This window comes from Canis aureus, chromosome 12 (genome assembly GCF_053574225.1).
Source record: "Canis aureus isolate CA01 chromosome 12, VMU_Caureus_v.1.0, whole genome shotgun sequence".
Lineage (NCBI taxonomy): Eukaryota > Metazoa > Chordata > Mammalia > Carnivora > Canidae > Canis > Canis aureus.
This window is the reverse complement of record NC_135622.1, coordinates 1,257,634-1,279,351: the sequence shown is the minus strand read 5'-3', so window position 1 is coordinate 1,279,351 and position 21,718 is coordinate 1,257,634.

Below are 21,718 nucleotides of genomic sequence, written 5' to 3'. Positions count from 1 at the left end.
CTCACAGCAACATTTATTGAGTATTTTTTTCCTGTTTATATAAGCAACATAAGTGATATATGCCCACTAAGGAAATTTTGGAAATGAAGAAAGGCATAAAGAAGAAAATTAAAATTACTCATCATTCCATCTACCCAAAATATTATGGTGTACTTCCTACCAAGCCCTTTGTATTTTTTACGAAAAGGGAGCATATCACATACAGTTTTAATGACCTGATTTTTGCACTTTACATATTATCATGAATGCAGCTAGTTTGATTAGAAAGTCTCAAATTCTTCAAGGTATGAGCAGAATATTTTTATTTTTCCAATCATTGTTGCTACCGTGCTATGTCAAATTTCCTCCTCCCACTGGAGAGAAGACTCCCTTGACAACAGCTCAATCTGATTCTATAACTTTCAGTCATATCCAATTATTAAAACAGTTTCATTTTGGTCATTAAGCCTACTATTCCTCATTTAAAAAATTTCAATCTCATATTTGACTGATTCAAATCTCTCTTCAGATCTCCTATCCCTGAGTGGGAAAAATCAGAGAGGGACAGAGCATGAGAGACTCCTAACTCTGGGTAATGAGCAAGGGGTAGTGGAAGGGGAGGTGAATGGGGGGATGGGGTGACTGGTTGATGGGCACTGAGGGGGGCACATGACAGGATGAGCACTGGGGGTTATACTGGATGTTGGCAAATCCAACTCCAATAAAAAAATATACAAAAAAAAACAAAACAAAACAACAGATCTCCTATCCGCAAGTCCAGGGACTGGCTAGACTTGCAGTTTGTACTGGAAAGGACAAGACGGGGCAGAGGGTTTGGCTGTTTCTCTTGCATCCCCTCTCTCTTCCCTACCCTGGCCCCTCCTATATAGGGATGTGCAAGGAAGAAAAGGGAAAAGAAATACCTCTTTTTGTGACTGCCAGTGGGAAATTGCTGCCCCTTCCTGTTGGTTGACATCACTATTCTAGATCTTTGTCATTGGGTCCATATTGATGACAGGGGACTCAACAAGTCTTATTGATGAGGCACCTGTCCCCATGGAACTCCTTTCTACAAATTCAGCATACCTACCATGCTTATATGCCTCCCATGGTCTTCCACGTGGGGCCTAAATGTCTGGAGGGCACTCAGGGAGATCATCCTTGACCCCTCATCAGTTGGCCGTACCATCATACTTCCCTTTGCCCCCAGCACTCTCCTCCCAGCACAGCAGAACCTAAGAACCAGCTGTCAGACCCTCCTTCTTGTATATGCCCTCAACACTTATAAAGCATCCTCGTGAGAAGCCCCCTTTCAGCTCAAAGATGATGATAAAGTTGCATTTCTCCATTTCTTCTTTCATGGGCAGATAAACAGAGAATAAACTCTTCACAAACACTGTACTCCTTAAAAAGGTGACTTTATTTTATATCTCCATGATAAAAAGCCAACAAATCAGTTCTACTTTTCTCAAAATGTAATTGTTTTATTTTCAATGGCTCTCTGTTTCTGCTGTAAACTGCACTATTCTCAAGGCTCAATCAGGACCATCCTATTACAGTCTCACTTTGCAACATCTTTTCAGAGCTGTGTTTCAGTCCATCATATGGATTTCAATATTGTTAAAAATGTCATTGCCTCTATTTTTATATTATAAACAATACTGTAATGAACATTTTTGCTCTTATTTCATATAATTTTCTTAGGATTATAGCTAACAATTAATTAAGCACATATTGTGTGCTGGTATTTTGTTAAGGACTGTTCAAGCATTATCTTATTTTGCCCTCATAGGATATAAGTACCATCGCTAGATTGATAGACATACAGAGTTCATTCATTGATGCAATAATAGTACCGAGCTCCTACAAATGTCAGGCACTGTTCCCAGTGTTCTCATTCATTTCTACCTGCCCTGACAATGATGTGCTGCATCAGCCCTGAAATTTGCCACGTGGTAGTAGTGGCTGCATGAAAGCAGAGGAGGGCAACCTCCCCACACAGACTAAACAAATCCTTAGGATGCCCACACATTGGGCTCAGGCCCCAGGTGCTCCCTTTTTTTTCCAAGAATAGAGTAAAAAGTACAGGCTATGTCAAAAGTCATCAGGACAAGGACCAGGATCTCCTTGTGTTGTGTCAAGGCCCTTGAAGGGTCAGAGAAGTATAAGCATCCTCCAAGGTTCTGGAAATAGCAGCAGTTGCTATGCATGCACAAAAAAAGGATTAATGATCCTGGGTCTGGTCATCATCCAATCTTCCAAAGGGCCAGCAGGACAGATTGTTGGATAGAGATAGAGCTTTATTTTTAGATAGAGACCAGGAGAGTTTTATCTTCCAATCACTGTTTAAGTGAAGAAGGAAACTGAGTTTTGGAATTTCTCTCCTTTCTCCTGTCCCTAGGACAAGATGATATAAGGCTCTAAAAGTAGCATTCACATCACCTGAGGTGTGACCCATACTTCCTGGGGCATGGGGCATGGGAAAGGTCCCCTAGGGCATCTGAGCTCTTGGAGCCTGGTTAGTATCAGGTTGATCACAGGTGTGGCAGGGGAGAGACAGAGTGGGAGGAATGGAATATGTCCCTGATGCTTTGGGTGATCTCTCCTTCTGAGCTACCCAATACCAATGGAAAGAAGCAGGATTGGGATAAAAGGCAGATGTCACAGTGGTTAACGACTTGGGCATATAGTCGTGTGACTCAAGTTTGAATCTCAGTCCCCCTCTGCCTACCACTTAGACTTGGATGTGGCTCTAAGCAAGAGAAAGCAAAATGATCGCGGGTTAATAGGGGTGAATTTTTCTGCACCAGAGGGAGGCAGTGCAAGGTTGATGAGCCTTCTCAGGAGTGTCCTATGGGGCTCAGATTCCTTTCATCTTCCTGATGCAGTTTTCATTCTTGGGCTTGCAGACTTGATGCTGCAGCTCCAGCCTTCATGTCCATGTTTCTGGCAGGAAGAACAGATGAGGGGCATGTCTCTTTAGCAAATGCATCTGGGAGACTTACCCAGGAACTTTGATTTACACCTCATGGGCCAGACTCTCTCATTTCAAGGGAAAAAGTAGGAAAGACAACATTCTAGCCTTCTACTTTTGTAGAGGAAGGCAAAGGTTGTAAATGTCTTCTTATCTGTGTGACCTATAGAATCAATTCTGTTCACGCATCTGTAAAACAGGGATGATGTTGCCTACCTCATGGGGTTCTTTTGAGGGATTAATTGAGATAATGTGTGATAAGTCCATAGTCCCTGGCATGTCACAAGCTCTCTACAAACTTTTTCAAAAAAAGAAATAGTATGCTAGACCTTTGTTCATAGAGCATGGAGAGAAAGAAATATAAAATTCAGAATAGCATCACAGCCTCTCACTGTAGAATTTCTTACCTAGCTGAGAACTCAGCTGAAGTCTGGGAATTTGTATTGATAACATCTCCTGATGACAGCTGGCAGGGTTCAAGAGGCTACCAGCAATCTTGATCCTCCAGCAGTGATAGTTACTCAACATGGAAAGAATATTTAAGAATGCACTCTATTTGGCATGATGTTTGTGACGATCTGCCTTCCTGTCATAATTGTGTCCTGGAAGGGCTGTGGGCAAAGAGAAATTTGGTTAATGCCTTCAGATGGGAATTGGTGGGTCTGCATATGTGGCCTTGCTCTGCCACGTACTATCATTGTGACCTTGGGGTGAAGTTTGCAGGATTTCAGTTTATCCATCTATCATTTGGGGATAAGACAACTCTTGCCCACCTCAGATTTTGGAGAGCAAATGGCAAAATACATATTTTTAAAAAGGCTTTATAAAATGTAGGTGTACAAATAAAATGCCAGCTTTCAAACATGGGGGTGGCAGGCATGTGTTGAAGAAGGGTGGGGAGCCTTGGTGGCTGTCATCTGTGAGAGACTCTCTTCTGCATTAATACGTCCATCGGGAGCAGTACAACCACTCCCATTTACTCTTGATGTGGGGACCTGGGCCCACAACAGGCAAAATACCCAGTGGATGGTCTGTGTCCTCCTGCTCCTCCCAAGCTGTGACCACCCCTGCCGCGAGGACACTTAGGCTCTCCACCTCTTTGCAGCCATCAGACCCAGCTCCGGGCGCCCCCCGAGAGGACAAGATGCTTACAGTGCAGGCAGGAAAAGTCCACTGTTGAGCTCCAGCACATGCTGGTCACTATACTGGGTACTCTGTACCTTTTATGTAGTTTAGGTTTTAATACCGGCTTTTCAGATGCATATTATATATATAAATGAACCTCAAAAAAGTTAAGCAGCTCACCCATGGTTACACAGCTGGTGAGCGGATGGAGAAGGTGTGACATCTAGCTCTTTAGCCAAAGAGATCATAGAACATCAACTGGAGGACGGTTTGCCCAGTGGCATCATTTTAGAGATGATGGCTCTAAGGGGTGGAGCAGTGAGGTGACTTGCCCAAGGTCACACGATGGTGTCAACAGGACTCACCCCGGATGGCAGATCTCCGAATGGACACACTGAGCCTTTCCCTGCTGGGCGGATGTGCAGCTCTGCTGCTGGCGTCTCAGGCCCCTGCCGCAGGGTGGGAACGTGGTATCAGGCTGTTGGGGTCGCTTCTCTGGCTGAGACCAGACCTGGAGGCTCTGCAGCAGGGGGTACGGCTCCCACCCAACTGAATATTGACAGAGCCTCTTCTGCTTCCCTTGAAAAATCATCTTGGAGAGGCCCCTAGCAGCCTGGCTTCAGCTCTCTGTGAGGATCTGGGGGGAGGAGGTGGAGAGAGGGGAACAGAAGAGAAATGGAAAGCGGGAGAGAGCAAAACAAGGCAACGGAAAAAAATCGATGCCTCATTGCAAGCAGGTGGGAGCTGCGGTTGTGATGAATATTTACCGAGCAGTGGTCTAATGATTTTAGAAATGTTTTTCCGACTGTACTGAGCGCTTGTGGGATTGTTTTTCAAGAAATAAAATACATTAAAGCTCAGTCATTAAGAGCTTAGAGGAGGAGGGAGCGCAGGCTCCAAGCCCATTAGCACACCCTGTAGTTAAGTAAGGGCCTCATTCCTAATGCATTTTTAATTTATTCTGTTTTGTAAAATCAAACTTTAAACTGCTCCTTGTACCATCAAATCTGCAGGCATCTCCCGAGCCCGTCCCCAGCAGCAGAGCTCTAGTGAGCTGCGGGGTGGTCACAGCTGAGCCCACGTCCAAGCACCCTCCAGCCCTGAGCTTCTGGGTTGTTCCGCCCAGCTCGGCTCCTTGGGGGAGCCCTGCCCTGTCCCCCAGCCCCAGGGCGATGGCCACTGGACCCAGGAGGGCTTCAGGTGGAAGCTAGAGCCTGTGTTTCTTTTGCAGAAAATCTATAGGCATAGGAAGAAAGTGAGGCACAGAGGCAGGGATTCACCTTTTCTGAGAACTTGGGAATCCCGGGAGAGCCTCCCTCCCCGAAGTTAGAGACAGGGGCCTGCACCGCGCGGGCATGAGATGCAGTAGCTCCTGTGATCCTCTCCTCAGTGCTTGGGGAATGGGCATTCACTTCCTGTCACACAGATGGGAGAACACGGCTGAGCATGGCCGGGCCACTTGTTCAGGGATAGGCAGTCTGATAACAGACGACAGGGAGGCTGCCTACAGAGCCAGGCTGAGGGGAGACTGGAGAAGGGACCGTAAGATGGCCTACAAGGGTCCTGCTCCAGAGCGAATCTGGACCTGGATCTAACACTTGCTTTGCCTTCTAAAGATGGGAAGCTTCTTGCCTAAGGTGCAGCTTGCCAAGGTGATCCAGGCTCTCCTTTCTATCCTCATTCCCTATCTAGTCTCGTTCTATAAATCTGCCCCCTTGGGGCCCCTGGGTGGCTCAGTGGTTGAGCGTCTGCCTTTGGCCCAGGGCGTTATCCTGGAGTCCTGAGATTGAGTCCCACGTTGGGCTGCCCACATGGAGCCAGCTTCTCCCTCTGCCTGTGTCTCGGCCTCTGTCTCTGTGTCTCTCATGAATAAATAAATAAAATCTTTAAAAAAAAATCTGCCCCCTCTTTCCTTTCTCTGCTCCAACATTTCCTTATTAGAGAGCTCTTCCCCGACTTGCACACAAAAGAGCCTCCCCTGCTCCCTGCACCCCGCCCCCTCCAAGGATCTCTGTCCCTTTATCCTGCTGCAGGTTTCTCCATGGCACTTTTTTCACCAGACATATCATATTTCTACTTGTTTATTTACTAAGTTGCAGTCTCCCCTAGGAGACTGTAAGCTCTGCATGGGCAAGGATTTCACCTTTTTGGTTTCATTCAGAATAGTGTCTGGCATATAGTAGCTGCTCAGTACATAATTGCTGAATGAATAGATGAACTTCCTAACTCTGGGACCTGTCTCCCACTAACTCTGATTGCCTGGTGGTGACAGTAACTGATCTGTATGGCTTGAGAAAGTCGTGCAGGAAATTGCTATTTCTAAGGAAAAACACTCCGAAAGTAGAGTTATAGATTCTCTGGATCTACAAGACACCTCAAAGATTGCTCAAACCAATTCTCTCATTTTAGGGATGAGTAAGCCACCCAGAGAGGAAAAGTGATGAGCCCAAAGTCACACAGCTTGTCAGCTTAGGTCTTGATAAGCCTGATTGGATTCTCTTTTCACACACCAGGCAAGCCATTGCCGAGGTCGAGACCCTGATGTCTGATGGTTCCTGAGGCATTTTTGGAGATCTGTGCATCTTCCCCTTTGTGGAAAGCCTGGATCAGTTCTACAGTCAAGCTAGGTTATCCGTTAGGGCAGGTGAGGGGCTGAAGCCCTTGCTGCACCAGGCAGAGAGAGCCCAGCTGTGTGGCTGAATGCTTGTTTCTCAGGTCTGCTTGCTAACCCCCCTAAGGGAGCCCACATGCTGGGCTGGCTGTGACCCCCCCCAAGGCAGCCCACATGCCAGGCTGGCTGGTGCAGCAGGAAGCCACCTCCTTGGCCTGGCACCTGAGGCTCAGGGAAGGACCCCTTACTCCATACCTGATTTTCCACAAAGCCTGAACATCCTCTAACACAATGCCAAGCTTGTGATAACCATGATGAGAGAAAGGCAAGTTTTCTGGGACAGGGAGGACCGCCCTGACCTGAAGCCACTCAAAGGGATGAATGACTGGTAGGAGATCACACACCAATTCCTTAGGAAGTGGCAGGTAAGCACGTTGGTGGTGCAGGGGTGGTAGGACGCTTCTCTCCCACTGTGTCTCTGCTGCACACTCCAGGCCTGCAGTGTTCTCTCTTCCTGCCTCCCCAGGTAGAGTCACTGCTCTGTGTCCTATCCCCACCTTTGGCTCCTGACTTGGGGACTGGGAGATGTCTGATTACTTCACAGAAGTCACTTCTCTGGGAAGAGATTTCTGGATTTGCAATGAACCATGAGGAAAAACACCTTTTTTTTTTTTTTTTTAAACTGTATTTATTTATTCATGAGAGACACACAGAGAGAGGCAGAGGGAGAAGCAGGCTCCCTGCGGGGAGCCCGATGCAGGACTTGATCCCTGGACCCCAGCATCTCGACCTGAGCCGAGGGCAGATGCTCAACCACTGAGTCCCCCAGGAGCCCAAGGAAAAAACACCTTTGTTAAATATCTGCCTGTATCCATTATGGCAGCTGCTTTTATGCGGTTTTTCAACCACAGAGGATGGAAGAGATGATCGCCATGAATGGGTGAGCAGCCCTAGCTTCAGAATGGTACAGACACTTGAGCTGGTGGACACACACCCGGTCAATCCCGGCCGCTCTGACCATTGAGCAAAAGGACTGCTTTTTGGACCAAAGTGACTGCACATCACACTCAGTGGGTGGTGCGCTGGCCGAGCAGAGCCGCCCCATCTTGGGGACGTCCCTCTGGGAACCGTCCCGGTGACTATCCTTCAAGTCCCCTGAGAGGAGCCCTGCTAAGCAAATCCTCTGAAGCACAAGCAGTTCCTGTGCCCAGCTTGCTTCTGTCGTGGTGATTCATGAAGCCAGCTTAGGGTCCAATATAACTGCCCTCCAATCTGGGGAAGATGCGTACTAATGGGTCAGATGACCAGGTCTAACTTAATTGTGTTTTTAATCTTTATTACTGGAGAGAAGGCAGTGGACAGGCCCTCAGGGATTCTTGTCCACACACCAGGAAATGAACACCAGCCTCGGCAGGGCCAAGTCTGGTGCCTGCTGGCTGCCATCTCCCTCTCTGGTGCCACCTGGACTTTTCTCCTGGGTTAGTGCAAGAAGCCTCCTCCTCACCTTTTGTGAAAAAAATCTTTCTATTTCTCTTGATAGCCTTACCCCTCCTCTACCTTTGGTATTTTTCAGCTTGGCTCTCACTTTATTTTCAGGACACCGATACCAACAAATCACTTTTTCTGATTTCCATGGCAACCTGCTGCACACAAGTTTATTGAGAAAATAACCCACAAGTGCATAATGTTGGTGGTAATTGGGTGGGGGGAATGGCTCCACTGGGAGCTGGGCAGGCCAGCTGGGTAAGGCAGGCTTTTAGAAAGTTAGGCCCTGGGCTCAGGAATAGCCTTATAAGTTCAATCACTTTGCCAGAGGAGGAAAATCATAAATTTGGGGAAATGCAGGGATAGTAGAGACAACTGGGGCAGAATAACTAAAGGATATAGTATAAGAATGAGCTGAGAAGTGCTGAGGTCTGGTGGGGAGAAGGTATGAGAGGCTGGGGTACTCAATGAGATCAAAAAGAAAGTTCTTGATGAACCCAGCTCAAACTGGGAAGCAATAATAGAACACCCAGGTCCGGTAAGTCCATCTCTAAATCAGCTTATCTGTTTCCTGCCTCTGTGTGACATTACCTGTAACTCCGCATAGCCAGCCAGATTCCCCTCTATCCTGAGAGAGTACTGAGGATGGGAATTTCCTGGGATCACAAGAAACTATCTGGTGTTTTTCATGAGGAAATGAAGGCCCACACAGATAAAGTGATTTGTATTTTATTTTATTTTATTTTATTTTATTTTTTTTTTAATTTTTATTTATTTATGATAGTCACACAGAGAGAGAGAGAGAGAGAGGCAGAGACACAGGCAGAAGGAGAAGCAGGCTCCATGCACCGGGAGCCCGACGTGGGATTCGATCCCGGGTCTCCAGGATCGCGCCCTGGGCCAAAGGCAGGCGCCAAACCGCTGCGCCACCCAGGGATCCCGTGATTTGTATTTTAAAGAACTTTCCTGTGGCAAAGATGGATCTGGAGTCTGGATTTCTGAACTTTAAGTTCAGATACATTTAATAAATGCATCCACCCACTCACCTATCCATCCATCCATCCACCATCCAACAATCTTTTCCTAAACTTAAAGAGCTAGAGATCTAATGTACCCTGAACCAAGATTAGATGGTTGTTTTATAACCGGCACTAAATTACATTCATAATCTCCTGGCCACTTACTCAGTATGAGCCCAGGGAACCTTCCAAAAGGACCTTCTCTCCATAAAAGGGTGGATGAATAACCAAATGTGATGTGTCCATATTATGGAATATTACTTGAATGGAGTACTGACGTGTGCTACGATAACAAGGAATCTCGAAGGCATTATACTAAGTGAAATAAGACACAAAAGATCATATATTGTACCACTCTGTTTATATGAAATATCCAGAATAGGTAAATCCATAGAGATAGATGCAGATTGATGATTGCCAGGGGCTGATGGGAGGGGACAATGGGAAGTGGTTGTTTAGTGGTTACAGAGTTTTCTTTTGGGTGATAAAAGACATTTTGGAACTTGATATAGAAGGTGATTGCACAACATTGTGAATATACTGACTGCCACTGAAGCATCCACTTTAAAATGGTAAATTTTAAGTGAATTTTACCTCTATAAAAAAAAAGGACTTTCCTTCAAGTCCTGGAGTGGGGTGGAGGGTAGGAGAAGGGAGTGCATCCACCAGGCCATAACCAGAAAGCTCCGGGCCTCATGAATGGATGGATTTTCCTACAGAAAGAGCACCCTAAAATTAGAAAGGTCTGTCTAAGGAGTCTTGACACCTATGGGCCCCATGGCCCCTAGCTGGAGGATTTGGTGGGCTGTTCCCATCAAGGGGCAGGGCTCCCTCTGCAGCCTCACCAATTGAGCTAAGTGAGGAGAGGCCACAGACCTTGAATTTAAATTCAGAAATCCGAATTTTAAAACTCTCAACAGCTTTCGTTGCTGTCACTACTTTTAATAGATTTTTATCTCTTATGCAGTCAATTATTATCATTGTCACCAGCACATGGGGGAAATTTCAACATGCCTGTTAAAAATGTCAAGTTTATTAGACACTCCCTCAAAGCTTAGTTAATTTTGTTGTTTTGTTCTTTCCTCCCCCTTAATTTAATTTAATTTATTTATTTCTTGGTTGTGCATGCATGGTTTGTCCAAACATACGGACTAGGTTTTCTCCACTGGTTTTAAAATACTTTAATTCTGCAGGGGCTTGTCCCTGGAAGGAGTGCAAGGGTACAGGGCAGTGTCTCCCTGCATGGAGGGGATGGAGGGGAGGGCATATCTCTGGTTCTGCCCAGGATGCCACCTGCTGGGCCTACCTCTGGAGAGAACTGTTTTTCTCTCTCTAGTCAATATGAACTGTAAGACTCTTGGCCTTGGGATTTGGATTTCCATTTTCTTTCTATTTGGGAGAAATTACTTCCCTTTGCTGACAAATTATCTTCTCAAGAGAATTCAAATGGGTCATTATTGACTTTGGACTTCCAAAGAGGCTCTCTGTTTAATGTCTACATTCACACTCATTTTGGATGGTGACAGTGACTTCTTCCTCATTCTCCTTGCTTTTCCTGGTACGGAGGGGTTTTTTTGCTGTTCATTTTGTTTTGTTTTGTTTTACAAACAAAAACATCAAAAACAACAACAACAACAACAAAACCCTGAGAGTGAAGAGACTCAAGAAATGCTGTTTCTTCTTGCTTTGGTTTAAATGCCAAAGGGAGTATTAAATACTTCTGGAACCCAGATGACCAGCCAGGCTAGTGCAGCCACAGAAGAAGGTCTGTTCGTTGGTCAGCTGCCACACCTGTAACCACGTTACCAGCCAAGGTCAGAGAGACCTGGGGGTGCACCAGGCACCTCCCTCTCAAGGCACTTAACATCTGCCCTGTGCAGAGTCAATAGTTCTGAAAGTGCTTGGCATCCTGCAGGAGCCACACAATCTGTACTGCACTGGTGTGGAGGATCAAACTCTCAAGACAAGCTTTTGGAGAGGAAATTGGTGACTTTAAGATGATTCATGAAATGCCAATTCTCTAGTTTGGAAAAATATTTGGAGATCATGATTTCCCTTCTATTGTGTGTGTGCATGTGTTCGTTCTAATGTTCTTTTCTCCTATCTTAAGTTAGAGGCATAGATAATTTATTTTCAACATTTTTTTCTGCTCTAACATAAGTTTCAAAGCTATAAACTCCACTCTGATTGCTATGTTAGCTGCATCCTACAAGTTTTGATATGCAATATTCTTGTTATCAATCATCTCTAAAATTATATTATTATTATGATTTTTATTTGACCGATTAATTGCTTAGAAAAGTGTTTACATTTTTTAAATGTGTGGTTTCCCTTTTTGTCAGTAATTTCCAACTTAATTGCATAACTGTCAGAAAATGTGTTCTCATAAAACTAGTATTTCTTGAGACTTGCTTATGGCCTAGAAACTCATCAATTTTATTATAAATAGTACATAGGTGCTTGAAAGGAGTGTATTCCCCATTTAGTGGATGCAATATTCTGTATGTGTCCATTAGATCAATCTTTTAATTGTGCTGTTTCAGCCTTACTAATCATTTTGTTTCCTGGATGTATGAATTACCTCAGGAAGTATGCCAAAATCTCATGCTTTATGATGAATTTGTCAATATCTGCTAGCAATTTCATCAAGCTTATATTTATTATGATTATTGATGTATGTAGATTTATTTCCACCATTTTATTTTGTGTTTTCTCTTTTTCAGTTTCTCATTTTTTCATCTTTCTTGCCATTTTTTGGATTGATTACAGTGGCTATTTATTTTCCCTGCTATTCTATTCTTGTGGTTTTTGTGTCTTACACTGATTATTTAGGTTCATGTGCTATTTTTTTGTCTTTTATCATTTACTTATTTAAACTTTACCTTTTTCAGAGCAATTTAAAGTTCACAGCAAAACTGAGGGGAAGGTAGAGGTTTCCTATCAACCCACAGCCCCCATACATGCTCAGCTTCCTCCATTACCAACATCCCCCACCAGAGTGGTACATTTGCTATAACTGATGAACCTATGTTGGCATATAATCACCCAAAGTCCATAGTTTACACAACAGTTCATTCTTGGTGTTGTACCTTGTATGGGTTTAGACTAACGTATAGTGACCTGAGTCCATCATTAATTAGATTGAAGCACTTTTAATATTATTATTTTTCCATTTTTACCTCTATGACTTTGAAAACTATGTCTTATGTGTTCATTCTTTAAGGAGATACCCTAAACATTACTTAGATTTTGAGGTTATGTTATCAAATGTAAACAAGTTTAGAATTCTTATATTTTCCCAGTGGTTTCAAGCTACCACTGTGTAGCAATCTTCTTTATATCCAGTTAATGCTTTGCTTTACAATTCACTTAATTTGATATTAATATAACCACTTCTGCATACTTATAGTTAATACTTGCTTGGTGTATTTTTTTTTATGTTTTTACTATCAATATTTGTGTCCTTATAAACACATTTTACTTGGGTTAAAAAATCTAGTATGGCAATCTTTTCCTTTTAATTTTTTATTTTTTTAAGATTTTATTTATTTATTCATGAGACACACACACACACACACACACACACACACACACAGAGGCAGAGACACAAGCAGAGGGAGAAGCAGGCTCCATGCAGGGAGCCTGAAGTGGGACTCTATCCCGGGTCTCCAGGATCACACCCTGGGCTGAAGGTGGCGCTAAACCGCTGAGCCACCCGGGCTGCCCAATCTTTTCCTTTTAACTGGAGAGTTTATGAATTTATATTTATTGTGATTGAGATTATATTTAGATTTCTACCACTTTACTTTGTAGTGTATATTTGTCCCACGTTCTCTGTTTCTTATTTTTAGTTCTTTCTTGCTATCTTTTGGACTGATGGAAGTCCTTTATTATGTTATCATTCTTCCATTTTTTCCTCTACTAGTTTGAAAATGTTTTATATATTTATTCCTTTAGTGGTTGCCCTAGATACTTTAACATGCAGATTTAACAATGTTTAAAATCAGTCAGTATCTTTATCTTCTTCTCCCCAAATGTAAGAGCCTTAGAATGCTCCACCTTTCATCTCTCTTTTTCCAGCTAATACACTATTTTTGCCTAGCATTTTGAGTTGTAGCTATCTGTAACTTCACAATGTAGACATTATTACTGCTCCTGCTGTATTTGGCACATGTTTATTTGGATTGATCCACATATTTCCAAAATAGTATTTCATCATTTCTTCTTCATCCTAGACATCCCATCTGGTATCATTTTCCCCCTGTCTGATGTACATGCTTTAGAATTCCTGTTAGTGGAATTTTGCTCTCGTTTTCAAAAGATTATTTCATTGGGTGTGGAATTCAAGTCATTCTTTCAGAATATTGAAGGTATTATTCAGTTTTTTCTGGCCATCGCTGTTGCTGTTGAAAAGCCAACTCCCAGTCTAATTATGATTCCTTTAAATGTGAGTTTTAAAAATTAAAGGATAGCATATTTTTTACTTTAAAGTGCATGAATCATAAATGTACAGACTGCTGAATTTTTACAAAGTGAATACACTCATGTAATTATTACTGGGTTGTGTAAAATGAAAATAAAACCTTAAAAGCCCTCTAGAAGCCTCCCTTGATCATTATCCACTTCTCCAAAGGTAAGTGCTGTTATGCTGTCTGTCTTCACAGATTGGTTTTGTCTATTTCTGATTTGGTGCTCTCTCTCTCTCTCTCTCTCTCTCTCTCTCTCTCTTTGGTGTTTTGCAGACTCACATTGCTTTGCCTACATGAAAATTTCATTTTATGCATTCTGTTTGGCATTTGTTGGGACTCCTGGAACTGAGGTTTGGTATCCCTTAACAGTTCTGGAAAACCTTTAGCCATTAACTCTCTCACCATTGCCTCTTCCTTGTTTCTTTATTCCACTCTATTGCATAAATTTATAATCTCTTGCCCTAACCTTAATTTCATACTGTTTATGTCTTAGTTTCCCAGGACTACATTCTAAATCTTTCAGTTCACCAATTCCTCCTTCAGCTGTGTTGAATCTACTATTTAGCTGTCCATCAAGTTTTTAATTTAAATTATATTTTCCATTGAAGTTCTCTTTGTTCCCATTTCAAACATGCTTGGTCATTTGTTATAGTCTTTTCTTCTTCTTTTTTTTTTTTGGGCTTATTATCTTTTTTTAAACATATGAAACATATATAACATTTAAACACACTTGTATTATATTCCATGTCTGATAATGTTAATGCCTGAAGTATTTAGAGTTCTGATACCATTACCAATTATTTCTGCTGGATTTCACTCATAGCACTTTGTTTCCTTGTGTCTTTTATAGTTTTTGATGATAATTTCATGTTCTTCATCTGGAGAAATTCTGAGGCTTCAGGTGAAATTGCATTCTTCCAGAGAAAATTTGTGTTGGTATCTACCAGGGACTAGAGAGCTCTACCTACCCAGTGCCATTTGAAAGTGAATTTTCTGTCTGAAAATTTGGACTACAAATTTAAATAAAAGGTCATGAATCTCAAGGGACAATCTTTCTCTCTCCTCCCCAAATCAAGTGAAAACTTAAAGTTTCCTTGTTTTTCCCTTCTGCATAATGGGTTTATTTTATTTTTAAAATATTTTTTATTTTAGAATAGTTTTATATTTATAGAAAAGTTTCAGAAATAAGTCAAAGCTCTTACGTACTCTGTACTCAGTTTCCCCCATTGTAAACATCTATTTTATGATAGGTAGATTTGTCAAAATTAATGAACCCATATTGATAGATTATTATGTACTAAAGTCCATGTTTCATTCATATGTCTTTAGTTTTTACCTTATTTCCTCTTTCCGTCCCAGGCTCCTATCCAGTATATTGTATTAATCATTATGTGTCCTTAGTCTCCTCTTGGCTGTGACAGTTTCTTAGACTCCTTTTTGATAACCTTAACCATTTTGAAAAGTACTGATCAGGTATTTTGTAGAATGTTCCTCTACTGGGATTTGTCTGATGTTCTTCTCATAATTAGACTGGAGTTATGGGTTTGGAGGAAGAAGGCTGCAGAGGGTCTTATTTTTCATTCATTCTTTCACTGAGGTCCCCAGCCCTTTGCGGTCTCACTTTCATGCAGTCTTCTTCATTAGATTGCCCATGATGGGTGAGCCCTAGGCTGTATCTCCTGATTCCTGAATCCTCAGCAGTCACCAAGACAGAAGCTTTAAGTCTCCAGGGCGTGGCAGATATCCTGGTTTAGGCTCTTGCTTACCTCCCAGGATGTTGACTTTCACTTTATTTTTGGCATCTGCAGTTTCCTACTATTTTAGAAATTCACACAGGCAGGTGTTCTTATAGAACTTATCTTGCTTTTATGTTGTTTGTACTGGGAGTTGTTCAGGAGATTGTCCTGCTAGAGGTGAAAGCAAGAGAGGGGTGTCTGGCCCTCATTTAAAGTGCCAGCCTTGGGACGCCTAGGTGGCTCAGCAGTTGAGTGTCTGCCTTCAGCTCGGGTCATGATCCTGGAGTCCCGAGACTGAGTCCCACATCAGGCTCCCTGTAGGGAGCCTGTTTCTCCTTCAGCCTGTGTCTCTGCCTCTCTCTGTGTCTCCCATGAATAAATAAATAAAATCTTAAAAAAAAAAAAGTGCCAGCCTTATGTCTCACTACATCTCACCTCCCATTTATTCATACATGAATATGTCCTGAGCACTTATTATGGGCTCAGCCCTTTGTTAAGCACCGGAAAACAATTGCTATTCAGCTTCTGTTTGTACTCAGCTTACAGTCTGGTGGGGAAACAGCATGTGCTAGAGTGGCACATGCAGTAGCCAAGAAGACGATGTGGGTGGAGCACAGGGAGAGAGGCAGAGGATCCTGAGAGGGGAGGCCAGGATAGTAGGAAGGGATCAGGCTAGGGAAGCCGGGTTGGCCAGGCTAAAAATGTTAGATTTCATACATTTTAACATTAACATTCATGCTGGGAAGCCACTCAAGGTATTTAGATCCTGAAGTGACAATGATCCAAGGGGCTTTTTAGGACTCCCCTACTGCTAAACCAGTAAGCATCAGCCTAGTTTGGAGGTGACCCCTGCATCCCACCCTATCAGCCTTAATATAGAAGAGATGTGGGTCCAGGCAGCAGCCTCTTACCCCCAAGCACTGTTCTCCTGCAGGCCACCTGAGAGGGGAAGTCTGGCTTCTCCATGTGAGCTCTCCAGCTTTACTGACAGCCCCACAACCCTGCCCACTACCATCCAGCAGAGCAAGCTTGGATTTCTCAATCTCTAGAGCCCTGCCTGGCTGACGCAGCCCGAAGTTGGGATGGCAATATATTTAGACTGAGACTGAACTGCTTTTGCACCCTGATTTTGCCACATGTGGTCTTGAGCAAACCTCTTTGAGCTTGAGTTGCCTATTAGAAAACAGATAATAATAGCACCCTACAGGCTAGCACTGAATGTCAAATGAATAAACACATATGGAGAATGTGGTATAGAATAAATGCTCAATCCATGCCGCCTTGCTTTCCCGCCGTCAGGCTTTGAGCCTCCCGGGCTTTCTTGGTGCATCTGCTGTCTGAGCTTCCCTTCTCTTGCAGACCTGACTGGCAGTGGGGGCCAAGGGACTGTGGGCTCAGAAGAGGAAGGAAACAGCCACCCATTCTGTTATCTCTTCTTCTTCCTCCTGGAGGCATGCTAGGGTGGGGGCATGTGAAACCACCCCTCCCAAGGGCACTTTTAGTCATCCGAAGATCATGTAAATGCTGGCATGGGCTCCGAAGACCAAATGAGGCTTTTGGAGCAGGAGAGGCAGAGGGCCACCAGGTCTCCTGAGAGGGTCCTGGGTTGAGGACTTCCTAACTTTTGAAAGGGAGCTGCTGGGGCCCTGCCTCCTCTCCTACCTCCCACCTCATGGGGGCCCTGAGATGGCTCCCAGGCTCCTCCCCTAGGGAGCACAGCCTCTGCCTCTGAAACCTACAACCATTTTTGCATCCAGGCATATTCCCTGTAGGCCACCCCCACACCCAGCCAAGCCCAGTGGCTGAGCCCAGGGGAGATGGTGAGGCAGATCTGTTCCTGGGGGCTAGGTGACTCCTCTTTCAGCTCCTTTTAGCTCAAGGATCTCCCTGGGGCTTTGCCAAACCATCCAGAGTTGGCAGTCCCCCGAAACTCCCTTCTACTTCTCTGAGGTCAGATTTGCATTACCATCTGACAGGTCTCCCTGCCTCCCCAATTCACCTCCTCCTCCCACCATGGCTTTCTTTCACATGGGCATTTTTCCTAACAAAATCCTTGCCTTTAATCTTGGGGGATGCAGACTAACACCCTACGTGTCCGTTGGCCAGCAGTACCCTGTTAATGCTGTGTCTAAACCCACTCCTCTTTAAATACACCTTGGCCTCACTGCAGTGCTGGGCCTGGAGGAGGGCTCCAACGGGGTGAATGAGGAGATGACATCTTCTAGAGTCTTTGCAGGGAGTCTCATCCAGAAAACAAAGTAGAAGGATGTTTCTCTAGCATGTCCACACCTCACTTACCTTTGATAAATGATGTTTCAGCTGTTTAGAAATGTTAATTCCTACAGCACCCAAGTCTCTAAGGGTCCAAAGAAAAACATAAGCAAACCTATTTTGGCCTATGTTACCTCATTTAAGATGTGAGACAAAGTATGTTAGGAAATGAAATAACTCGATGAGTGTGTGTGTCAAAATTACCATAAAGGTGTCATGTAGGCATTAATTGAGAATAATTCCATATTCCCAGTCGTGAACCCCCAAGGAGCCTCCTGCTGTGGTCCTTTCAGAGAGAGAACTAATAGGTTGAGCCTAGAAGCTGTCAGGAGGTTGATGTGGGTGTGGGGCAAGCTCTTCCAGGAAGGAAGGCAGAGATGCTCTTGGAGGGAGGGCAGAGCTTTGGGGGTTTGAGTCTGGATACAGAGTTGGCAGCCCCAGCTTCCATGTCCCCAGCTCCTGTGCTGTGTGCAGCAGCCCACAGATGTGTGGGTAACACCTGGCTCAAAGCCATCCACCCTGAGTCCCCCGAACCTTTGGCTTAAAGTGCTGCAGGCTGCCCCAGCTCACTACCTGGGGCTGCACAAAAAGGGCCAAACTCTTTTTGGTGTTGTGGTTTTCTTGTGTCTGATTTTCTCCAACATTCAGCTCTCAGATCCTTGGTAGCCAGAGTCATCACTCAAAGGCTCAGCACCATGACTCCTTTGGAGCAGCTCACAGCAGAGAGACAGTCAGGTGGGCAAGCCAAAACCCACTGCAAAACCTCCCCTAGTGTGTCTCTGGGTTGACACTGCTCCCACTGACCCCCTATTCTGCATTTCAGAAACCTAGAGGAAACTTGACTATCACAAATGAGAATGTTATTTGGTCTCATGAGCTGTATTTTTTATTCTTCCAGCTTTGTGTTGTAATTAATTGTCTGGTGAATCCTTGGACGGGTATGACATTCAGATCTGTTTAGACTAATGAATTGTTTGCGAATGATAGAGTTGCATCTGGTTTAATGAGTGGATCCTGTCCTAAAAGAGTCTGACGATGGACGTTTGATTCTCCAGCAGGGAGACAGGTGCTGACAGCCTTCCCTGTCTGTTTTCACTTTTGCTCCTGGCACTTGGGCCCCGTGCCAAAGCCCAGGAAGCTCAGTGATGAAGTCAGGCATCAGGTACTTGTGGGAAAGAAACTTTGCCTTCTAGTCAGCACCCTTGCCCTTAGGGCTAAAGGGAATCCCTCTCTCTCCTGCAGTAACCCGGACCTGCGGATGGGCGACACGCTGGCTGTGCTTCTCAATGTTGAGATTCCATCAGGAACTTAAGTGCAAGAGCCCATTGCTACTTAATGAAATAGGACTGCCCTAAAAAGTTACACATAAATCTGATTGTGTTCAGAGGGAGAGATGGGCAGATTCAGTCAAATTGGATTTTGTATGTACTAGAGGCTCTGAGTGTTTGGGAGGACCCGAGAATGATGCTTAGAAGAGAGGAATCTTTGGGAGGAAAAAGAAGCCAACCCTGAAAATTCGACTTAGTTCATTTATTCACTCCTTCGATCACAAAGTGAAGCTTTGTTAGGCACCCACTATGCGCTCGACCTTGTGCCAGTGGCTATATATTTTTTTTGAGACGGGGAATTTGGTGAAGCCTGAGTCACAGCAACCTACATTCATACCCGGCACAGGCATCGGTCAGGACAGACCATGGCACTGCCTTCGAGCTGGACCGGCTCATTCCCCTCCTGGCTATGCCCGTGCTGCTGAGTTCTGGAACTATCTGTGCCTGCTCCCGAAGTCCGGTGGAGCCATGTCCCTCTCCTTCTTCTGACATCACCTTGCCCTTACGATAAGAATGACATGAGCAACACCCAGACGCGGAGTGTCAGGCTGGCTTTGATTCGAGAAGGAAGCCACTGTGCCACGAGGAGTGGACAGTCATCCCGAGCACAGAGGGCGGGAGGCTTGCCTTCCTTTGAAAGGCACAATCTTTCCTTTCATCCTCAGAAGAGGCTCGCCTCCAACTTCCCCACCAGCCACTTCTCCTCACCACCTCCTCGCTTTCTCCTGCTGCCTCTGACCGTGGCTCCAGGAAAAATGAAGAGTCTCTAAGGTCAATTGACTGTGGCCGTGGCGCAAGCAAATGACAGGGATGCCACTTCTGCATTAGGGCTGTCGCAGGGGCGGGAGGCTGCGGGCGAGCGGCGTGCACGGTGCACGGGGGGCCTGTGTTAAGCTGTGACAACTGCTCCGAGCCGCCCACAGCAGATGGATTTCCGCTCCGCTTTAAGTTCCAGCCACCAGCCATGCCTGGGCCACATGCATCAGCGGGAGACGACTCTGCTGCTTCACCAGCTGGCCTAATGGGTGCCTCCCCGCTTGTCACACCTCGGCCTGATTAAGTTGTATATAAAGAGAAATGTTTTTGCCATAAATATCTGCCAGGGATTTCAGTCAGGTTCCAGGGCCACCATTGCTGAGTCATGGTTCTGTTCTTTTCGATTAATGAAGCTTGCATGGGCCGCGGGGACGGGGTTTGCAGAGAGCAATACATTGCTTTCAGGAGCACCGGGAGGAGGGAACGATAGAAACGGAAACGCCAGCAATCGGGTGGGAGCTTTCCAGGCTTAGCTGGGAATCTGGGGACAGGTCCAAGGTCCCTGATCTCTCCAGGCCTTATTCCAGGGCTGCGTGAGTTTCCTCTTGGCACTGGGAAGGGATTGAAAGGGATACAAGCCACAGTGGGAACACTGCTTGGCTTTGGTCCTCTCCAGCCTCGTCCTGCACTGGCCAAGCCACTGAGGGTCAATGGTCCACGCCTGGCCCAGTGGGGCGGTGTCCAGAAGGAAGCAAGAGGCCTGGGGTCAGGGAGCACGGTGCTACGTGCTCACAGGATTTTAAGACCTCTCTTAGCATGTGTGTGTGTCAGTCCCTCTACCATGTACTTAATCCTCTCAAGGACCCAGTGAGGTTGGTGTTACAATTTCCACTTTACAGGTGTGCAAAGGGAAGCAATGAAGGGGTGGAATTAGCTGACGGGGCCACATTTGCCCTCAGCAGCCTGCCCCAGAGCTGTGCCTTGGTCCTCTACGTGATACTGTCCAGCTTCCTAGGAACACATGCAGCTCAACTGTGTGCAGGGTCCGTTATGTGGTGTGGAAGCTGAAGATAAGTAGGTGTGGCTCCTGCCTCAAAGGAATTGATGATGCAGTTGGGGGCCAGGAAAACACACCTGCAAAATGGCTCAAGAAGAATGAAAGAGGATGACCTTAAAGTCAAAGCAAACAAACCAACAAAAGAAATGATATGCATAGATGAGCATCTCTGTTCTCAGAAAGCAAACAGGCATGTTCTTCTCTAGCTCCAGCCTTAGTTGTCGGCTATAAGAAGGCTGTGGTTGGCACTGTGGCAAGGGAAGGGGGTTTGCACGGACTCTGTGATCAGAATGATTGTGCAACTGACTCAGGGGGGCTTCCTGGGTGTGGCATCTTGTTAAGCCTTAAAACTCTGCTAGATACGGATGGCAGTAGGAAAAGGGAGGGTAAGCTCACTGTCAACTCTTGCTAGGCTCTCCCAGGAGCCAAGAGGAAGCCGTAGACCAGCCCACTGAGGGGCAATGGTCCACGCCTGGCCCAGTGGAGGCTCCTCTGACAGTGTTGGCAACAAGACTTCAGGAGGGGGAAGGACCCCATCTAACTGCTCATTGACTGTGACAGGATGTCTGGTCGATGCGTGTTATGTTCTGGCCACAGACAATAGAAGCTGAGCATTTTGACTCAGGGTGAAACATTCTATGCTGACAGAGGGGGAGAAGATGAAATGAGTAAACTTTCTAAGAAACCAATTAACACAGAGACAGTTCATACTGTTGTCCTAATCCAGACGGAAGGCACTGAAGGACACACGGCTCAGAGACAGCCCATCAGGACACAAAGTGGACCAGTTTAATCATCTTTCTCTGGCAGATAATGAAGTTGTTTCATTTTATTTTGTTTTATATCATGTTGGGCTTCCCAGGTCCAGTGAGTAAAGGGCTGGCATTTTGCCAGAGAGAGAGAGAGAG